The sequence below is a fragment of the Papaver somniferum genome, chromosome 7 (genome assembly GCF_003573695.1).
Source record: "Papaver somniferum cultivar HN1 chromosome 7, ASM357369v1, whole genome shotgun sequence".
NCBI lineage: Eukaryota > Viridiplantae > Streptophyta > Magnoliopsida > Ranunculales > Papaveraceae > Papaver > Papaver somniferum.
In genome coordinates, this window is record NC_039364.1 from 241,605,920 (window position 1) to 241,616,208 (window position 10,289).

Here is a 10,289-nt window from a genome sequence, read left to right on the forward strand (position 1 = left end):
AGTTCAAACGATCTTTTTTTGAACGACGACCTAAAACTAATGTGCATTTGATCTTTATGCCCTTGTCTATAAACCATTGCTTTGCATCGTTTCTTTCTTTCCATTCCAACTCGGTGAATAATGGGAAGAGGTATCAGCACCCAGCAGAGACATAGCTTTGGGATGATCTTCGTCGAACGCCACAACAATCTACAACATATATAGAAAGGTGTAGGATTTAGAATCGGTTTATGTGTCACAGTCGAGACAACCGATTGACAGGAATCAAATTATATGAGAAATTATAAAGTCCGATTAAGGACTTGATGATTTTAGAGAAAAATTCCATATTTCACAATCGGTTCACATTGCATAATATGTAATCCGATCTTCGTCATCTATATTCTTGTATCATTTCGTCTCCACAATCGGATTACATATATACATAAATGAACCGATTGTGAACTTAGTGTATTTTAATTGAACATCCAAGTGAAGGAATCGGCATATGTACATCACCAACTGAAACCGATTTTGGTCACGTACCCATCGCGCCAAAAATTTACTACAATCGGATTATATGGTGATGAGCAACAACTGATTATGATACCCAATTTGGGGATTTTATCCAGAATCGATTTAAGTGGTGATATCGAATAAACCAATTCTGGGAATTTATTTTGAATTTTTTTTTCCTTTGTGGGAGATCTAGACATGCAAATAGATGTTTGTGGATCATTAATTACTGAAAATGCGGGGGTCTAACAACCACACCGACCAATTCGTTTGGAAATCTGAGAGGACTTACTCCAATACACTCTCTAGAGAATCAACTAGACAGTCAGACTCAATCTAGGGTAAAGTATATCAAAGAGCTTAATATCTCTAATTCTTAATTCAATACCCAATCAACAAATAGAAATTTGCGATCCCGATTGAATATAAGAGGAGTTACTTGAACGGTACCAAAGACCAATGTTCAAGTGTCAATCAATATAAATCAACAACCAAAGGTTGGATATTCTAATTGATTGATCTTAACGCACAACCTGTGATATTTCAATTATATAACAAAATATAATGCAGAAAAGAAATAACACAGACACCAGAATTTTGTTAACGAGGAAACCGCAAATGCAGAAAAACCCAGGGAACTAGTCCAGATTGAACACCACATTGTATTAAACCGCTACAGACTCTAGCCTACTACCAATTAACTTCGGAATGGACTGTAGTTGAACCCTAATCAATCTCACACTGATTCAAGGTACAGTTGTGTTCCTTATGTCTCTGATCCGAGCAGGATACTTCACACTTGATTCCCTTAGTTGGTCTCACCCACAACCAAGAGTTTCTACGACCCAAAGTCGAAGACTTGTTAAACAAATTTGTCTCACACAGAAAGTCTATAGGATTGAATAAATTTGTCTCTTACAGAAATACCTAAGTGTTTTTGTTCCGTCTTTTGATAAATCAAGGTGAACAAGAACCAATTGATAAACCGGACTTATATTCCCGAAGAACATCCTAGTATTATCAATCACCTCACAATAATCTTAATCGACTAGCGAAACAAGATATTGTGGAATCACAACCAATGAGACGAAGATGTTTGTGATTACTTTTATCTTGCCTATCAGAGAAATTAATCTCGAGTCAATTATTTCAATTGTACTCAATACGATAGAATCGAGCAAGATCAGAACACGCAACTAGAAAGAAAATAGTTGGGTCTGGCTTGACAATCCAATGAAGTCTTTGAAGTCGTTAACCTACAGGTCTCGATAGAAACCTAAGGTTAAAGGATAATCGACTCTAGTTATCCAACTAGTAACACAAAAGAGGTGTGGGGATTAGGTTTCCCAGTTGCTAGAGTTCTCCTTTATATAGTTTTCAAATCAGGGTTTGCAATACAAGTTACCTTGATAACAGAGCATTCAATATTCACCGTTAGATGAGAAACCTGATTCAACCAAGATAATATCTTTCAATCGTTAGATCGAACTTAGCTTGTTACACACAAATGAAATGTACGCTCATTTAGGTTTATGTAACCGTACCTAAACGTGTACACCATGTTGGTTCACAAATAGTTAACCGAGGTTAGCCATATGATTACTCTCATATCAACCTTATTCATCTTAACAATAACTAGTTCAAATGACTCAAATGAAACTAGTTAAAGAGTTGTTCAATTGGTATATTCTCATAGAATTATACAAGAACACAACTGAAGCAAAATCGGTTTGATTCACTCGAATTAATCATGAACATTATAGCCACGGTTTTCAAAGATTGCGTTCCTTATTATATAAATGTTTATGTTCATGTTTAAAACCGATTTTAGAAATTTAACTTTCAAGTATGCAAACGGGTACGCATACTTGAAATACCCGGAGTAAGATTGAGTTACGCCAGTACGCAAACGGGTACGAAAAATTCAAATCCTGGCAGAAATTCTCGGACATGAACCTGTACGTCAGTACGCAAACAGGTACGCATACTTAGGTTCCCGGATTTCTCAAACCAACAGGTACGCAAACGGGTGCGCATACTATGGTTCCTGGACATGGATTACATATGTGAAAGAGTGAACAACCTGACATATCCAATAATGGTTAAGTGTTCTAGACTCTTATTTCAACCATTGAAATTTTCTTAGAGTATGAAAATAGTCGTTTTTCACACACAATTAGCATCAAAGCAATTTTCAAGTTATTGATATAATCATTACGAAACATTCCAAGACAACATCAAATGATTGTATCACACAAACCATGTAAGATGTTACTCGGAAATTTTCACATGATATAAGATGAACTTGGTTGAAGCGAAAACTTGCCAACACATATTTCGAGAAATATGTAAGCGAGTTAAACTCAGCTCGAAATCTCAAATGTGTATATAGAAAACTATATCGTAATACGTCTTATGTCTCAATATAGGAGATAGAGTAGAAATAGACTTTCCAAGTGATAGATGAGTTTAAGTCTCCACATACCTTTTGCCGATGAAGTTACACAAACTCCCCTTAGTAGTTGTTCGTCTTCAAATGATGAACGCCGTGAAAACTAAGCTCAACTACACAATCTATGTCCTAGTCCGAGACATCTATAAATAGGCTAGAAATCAAGACTTATAGTTTTGGTCACTAACATTGAAAAACATGCTTGAGATAGCAACGCATGCGAGTTCGACCGAGCAGTGCTCTAACAATCTCCCCCTTTGTCAATTTTAGTTACAAAATTATCAATACATATGGATTACAAAATAAATAAAAATTTGTAGCTTCTCATACAAATGCTTGATATTCTTGGAATATTCAACACGACTCGAAAACTTCGTCAGTTCCAAGTACTCCATGATTCTAAACGTGTTCAACTCAGCATCATAGTTGTTGAAGATCCGTAGCGATAACAATGAGAAAACAAATGCTCTCAATCATTGTTATACAGTGTCATAGTATTATTACACAACATCAAAGTTCAATTGTATCACAACTTTGACAACAATACTATGGTGATATGTATCAATACTATGGTGATATGTATCACTCCCCCTTAGTCAATACTTCATATCAATATGAAAACCACTCCTCCTTACATAATGATTCGTAAACCATATGTATTTGTAGTATGAAATTACACGTTAATTCTCCCCCTTTTTGTCAATATAAATTGGCAAAGGTACGAAAACTAGTGGGATCCTCAAGAAATTTTCATAGAGATACTTCATGACCAAAAGAGAATAACATACCAACTAATTTAGATGCAATCATAAAGCCGAAGTTAAATGCATTCATCAAGGAGTTTATAAAGATACAAGATAACCCCTATAATATTCCGCAGCCGCACTCCCCATAAAGATTTGGCAATTAAGCACAAGTTCAAAAAGAACTCTCCCCCACAAAATGTCATTCCCGAAAGAACAACAAGAGTGACCTTACTTTCACAAGAAAAGAAGGCCCAAAAATCTCAACTAAATTAACCACAAGAGAACCCATGATTAGTTCAATCGGAAATGTTAAACATAAGAGAACTTACGAAGCCGCACAGTATATACATAAAAAATATGGATCAGGGAAGATAAATACTGCGGAATAAACAAATATTCATTATATCTTTCATCACTATTTGCACAATGACATATAATAGACTTAAACTTTGTAAACAAAAGTTCATCCTATCTTCCATCAATATTTGCATAATATCATAATAGGCTTAACTTTTGTTTGTCAAAAGTTCATTCAATTTTTTATCAATACTTGCATACCGACATATGAAATACTTAACTTTTGACAAAGTATGGGACAATAAAAATTCACGGACACTAACACACATATCCCATAACAAGTTGCAATATATAAAACCATAAGAATTAATATTGCAAAAACAATCTTTGCCCTTAAAAGGTAGAATAAGTTTTTTTCGCACGGATTTACACCAAGAGTGTTACCAGAGGCGTATAAAAAGATTTTATTAACAAATAAGAACATACAAAGTCATTAAGGACCATGCATCATAGTTCACATAAGATGATTGTGAACATTCAAGAATCTCATAGCAATGTGTACTACTGTCCATTCTTGAACTTCCTTCTTTATGATTCACCAACATAATTCTTGTAAAAGCTACAAATGATCTTAGAATAGAATTACTCCAAGAATCTAAGTGCCCAAGTCCAACAGAAGTAGAACAAGTGCGACAAAACGGAGCAAAACACTCAAAAACAAGATATGGGACAAGGACTAACCTCAACTCATCCAAATTTAGTATTTGTCATCACCATTTTGAAGAGAATTCAAATAGGAAGAGAATGCAAAAAGAATGAGGTCATTCCGAGTTCGGACGAAGAAGTTACGGCCAACACATGTTTACCGAAAAACGATATCTACAGGCCAGTATGCATACGGGTTTGCAAACGAATTTGCGTGTACTGGAGCAGTATGCAAACGGGTATGCGTACTAAAACCCCTGGATTTTGATTTTAAATGATGGTATGCATACTTGGTATGTGTACCATGAAGTCCAAACATCCGGAACTACTATTTTCATATCTAAACATTTAAGAACCTTAAACACAGATCAAGCTAGGTCGAAATGAACGATAATCACGGTACATGGATAATTATAAGTACTCTAAGCAAATAAAAAAATATAGTTCAAGTTTATAGACATACCTTTTTAGAAGAATCGAATTCTACATCCTTACCGAACATAATGTGTGCGCCCCAATTTTCATGCTTCCCCCACCGTATTCATAGCAGGGCATTCCTTGGTGAGGATGCACTTACAGCACACTCAAGTTGTGTTGAGGTGAACAATATCTTGCTCACCACAAGTGACTTTTGGATTATCATGAAAGAGAGCGTTTTTAGAACCTTTCACATCCAAATCCATCTTTCCAAAGAACTTTTTAAGTTCCAACATCATGGATACTGCCTTCTCCATAGTCATGGAATCTTCTGGGAGACTATTTATTTTCTCACTCAAGGCATCATAAACTTTCTTTGGTATCCACTTCTGAGTATGTTTAGAAACAACCTGACCCTTCTTCCCGTTACTCTCTTCTGGAATTCTCGAAAGAGAATTGGATTGATTATTCTTTTGCAAGTTAGTCTTTCTCCAATTGGGAGCATCGGATCTTGTCTTCATATTTACAAAGTTATCCTTTTGATAATCATTACGATTGTGAAAAGGATTCTTATGACATTTATAGGCAAATCTAGGTTTATCGCAACACTGATTCCTTTGCCTAAAGGTTGGACAGTTACAACCTATAGCGTTAAAGGGATTAACCTTAACATATGATCTTGGTTTCACAACTTCTTGTGATGCCCAAACAAGAACATCATCAAGTTTCTCATTCCTTATACGGAAACGACATCTCCTTTCCAGGTGGACTTTATTTCCGCAATAGTGGCAAACATGAGGAATGTTCTTACCTCGATCCGTATGTGCTGACTTTGGAGGTTGATATACATTGATCTTTCAAATTTTAACTTCCGGTGAAGGTATTTCACTTTTGCCATCAGTGGAAACATTTTGTTGAGAAGACTCACTAGCCTTGACAAATTTTACCTCTTTGCTAATACTTGGAGCATTTATTCCCTTATAGCCCAATCCTCGTGTATCACGGTCATTTTTACTTGCTCCTAGCATAGTGGTTAATTTGCTTGAACTAGTATTGAACTTTTGCAAGTCATCTTCCAACATCTTTATTTTACCAAGAGCATTAGCTAAATCATCCTCAAGGCGTTTTTCTCGAGCAAGACAAGTGCTTTCTCTATCATCAAAACTTGCTTTTTGGGAGTTAATCCTTGCTTCACATTCTGCAAGTTTCTCTTCCAACAAAAAATACTTTTGATAGAGATTATCACATTCAAGTGACTTTGTACGTAGGTTTTCCTCAGAATCCTTGAGGATCAATTTGTTAGAACGATTCGAAACATAAACACCTGCGTAACATCTTCTCAATTTCTTGTTTTCTCGACAGAGAGGAGTCAGAATAGGTGTGACATGAGAAGTTGCCATCTTCTTCTTTTCTAAAGAATTCAAAACCTTAACATACTCTGAGACTTCCTCATCAACATCTCTATCAATATCTGAATCACCTTCATCAGAAAGTTCATCCAACTGTTCTTCTAGGCGTATTTCCCAAACTTCAACAGGTTCTACATTAAGAGAATGTTTAGATACTGACCTAGATGTGACAGTTCTCTCAGGTGAATCCAAGCTTTGAAAATCATCTGATAATTTATGAACCGGTACGTTATTAGAGATAGACTCGCTCATAATAATCAGATTGCTACAAACGCAGACTTATGAGGTCTTAAACGTGTTTGCCTGCTCTGATACTAATTGAAAATGCGGGGGTCTAACAACCACACCCAACAATTCATTTGGCAATATGAGAGGACTTACTCCAATACACTTTCTAGAGAATCAACTAGACAGTCAGATTCAATCTAGAGTAAAGTATATCAAAGAGCTTAATATCTCTAACTCTTAATTCAATCCGCAATCAACATTTATAAATCTGTGATCTCGATTGAATATAAGAGGAGTTACTTGAACGGTACCAAAGACCAACGTTCAAGTGTCAATCAATGTAAATCAAAAACCAAAGGTTGGATATTCTAATTGATTGATCTTAATGCACAAGTTAACCTGTGATATTTCAATTATATAACAAAATATAATGCGGAAAATAAATAACACAGACACCATAATTTTGTTAACGAGGAAACTGCAAATGCAGAAAAACCCCGGGACCTAGTCCAGATTGAACAACACACTGTATTAAGCCGCTACAGACTCTAGCTTCCTACCAATTAACTTCGTACTGGAATGTAGTTGAACCCTAATCAATCTCACACTGATTCAAGGTACAGTTCCGTTAATTACGTCTCTGATCCCAGCAGGATATTACGCACTTGATTCCCTTAGTTGATCTCACCCACAACCAAGAGTTGCTACGATCCAAAGTCGAAGACTTGATAAACAAATCTGTCTCACCCAGAAAAGTATATAAGATTGAATACCCAAGAAATACCCAAGAGTTTTTGTTCCGTCTTTTGATAAATCAAGGTGAACAGGGACCAATTTATAAACCGGACTTATATTCCCGAAGAACAACCTAGTATTATTAATCACCTCATAATAATCTTAATCGACTAGCGAAACAAGATATTGTGGAATCACAACCAATGAGACGAAGATGTTTGTGATTACTTTTATCTTGCCTATCATAAAAATTAATCTCGAGTCAATTATTTCAATTGTACTCAATACGATAGAATCGAGCAAGATCAGAACACGCAACTAGAAAGAAAATAGTTGGGTCTGACTTGACAATCCAATGAAGTCTTTGAAGTCGTTAACCTACAGGGTCTCGATAGAAACCTAAGGTTAAAGGAGAATCGAATCTAGTTATCCAACTAGTAACACAAAATAGGTGTGGGGATTAGTTTTCCAAGTTGCTAGAGTTCTCCCTTATATAGTTTTCAAATCAGGGTTTTCAATCCAAGTTACCTTGGTAACAAAGTATTCAATATTCACCGTTAGATGAAAAACATGATTGAACCAAGCTAATATATTTCAACCGTTAGATCGAACTTAGCTTGTTACACACAAATGAAATGTACGCTCATTTAGGTTTATGTAACCGTACCTAAACGTGTACACCATGTTGGTTAACAAATAGTTAACCGAGGTTAGCCATATGATTACTCTCATATCAACCTTATTCATCTTAACTATAATTAGTTCAAATGATTCAAATGAAACTAGTTAAAGAGTTTTTCAATTGTTATATTCTCATAGAATTATACAACAACACAATTGAAGCAAAATCAGTTTGATTCACTCGAATTAATCATGAACATTATAGTCACGGTTTGCAAAGATTGTGTTCCTTATTATATAAATGTTTATGTTCATGTTTAAAACCGATTCTAGAACTTTAACTTTCAAGTATATACAAACGGGTACACATACTTGAAATACCCGGACTAAGATTGAGTTACACCAGTACGCAAACGGGTACGCAAACTTAAAATCCCAGCAGAAATTCTCGGACATGAACCTATACGCCAGTACGCAAATGGGTACACATACTTAGGTTCCCGGATTTCTCAAACCAACATGTACGCAAACGGGTGCGCATACTATGATTCCCGGACATGGATTACATATGTGTAAAAGTGCATAACATGACATATCCAATAATGGTTAAGTGTTCTAGACTCTTATTTCAATCATTGAAACTTTCTTAGAGTATGACAATAGTCGTTTTTCACACACAATTAACATCAAAGCAATTTTCAAGTTATTGATATAATCATTACGAAACATTCCAAGACAACATCAAATGAATTGTATCACGCAAACCATGTAAGATGTTACTCGGAAATTTTCACATGATATAAGATGAACTTGGTCGAAGCGAAAACTTGTCAACACATATTTCGAGAAATATGTAAGCAAGTTAAACTCAGCTCAAAATCTCAAATGTGTATATAGAAAAGTATATCGTAATACGACTTATGTCTCAATATAGGAGATAGAGTAGAAATAGACTTTCCAAGTGATAGATGAGTTTAAGTCTCCACATACCTTTTGCCGATGAAGTTCCACAAGATCCATTTAGTAGTTGTTCGTCTTCAAATGATGAACGCCGTGAAAAATAAGCTCAACTATACAATCTATGTCCTAGTCCGAGACATTATAAATAGGCTAGAAATCAAGACTTATAGTTTTGATCACTAACATTGACAAACATGCTTGATATAGCAACGCATGCGAGTTCGATCGAGCAGTGCTCTAATAATTACAACTCATACTTGTGTATTTGAAGCATTATCATCTTCTTCTTCCCGAAGATAGTGTTCTTGTGCTCCTCAAGCATTCTTTGGTTGTCATGTTCTTCTTCATTCAAAAAATTATCCAATTAGGTAGGATCGAATTCATAATTATCTAATGCACCCACTTCTTCATCACTACTAGATTCTTCATCGTCACTATAAAGTTTCATTTTTGCTAAGAAAAGCACAAACCCTAGTTTTTTCTTTTTTCCCTCTACTTCTTCTTTCCCTCCAAACCTTAAAATAGGAAATGAATTTATACTTTAATGTTAACTGTTAGAGCCATGCTCGGTCGAACTCACATGCGTTTCTATCTCAAGCATGTTTGTCAATGTTAGTGATCAAAACTATAAGTCTTGATTTCTAGTCTACTTATAGCTAAGTGTCGGACTAGGATAGAAAGTGTAGTTGAGTTCAAGACTCCATGGAGATCATCATACAAAGACGAAGAACTACTCAAGGAACTTGTGGAACTTCATCGACTAAAAGGTATGTGGAGACTTGAACTTATCTATCACTCAAAACTCTAACTACTCCATCTCATATCTTGAGACAAAAGTCGTATTGATATATAAAATTTGATTATGCACGTTTGCTATTTCGAGCTGAGTTTATCTCGCTTATCTATTTCTCGAAATATGTGTTGGTAATCTTTCGCTTTGGCCAAGTTCATCTTTACTAGTGACGAAAGTCATATTAGTTTCAATTACTTGAAAATGGCTTTGACGAAAAATGGTTTGTGAATAACAACTATATAACGTCCTCTAAGAATGTTTCAATGATTGAAATGAGAGTTTAGAATATATAACTTTGGAAGTATATAAACATTATGCGGTAACACATACGTGTGTAAGTCCTTATTCCTTGAACCAAAGTATGCGTACTTTGCTGCTAAGAAAAACCGGAACTAAAGTCCGCGTACTAGTACGCGCACTGTCAGAAGTTC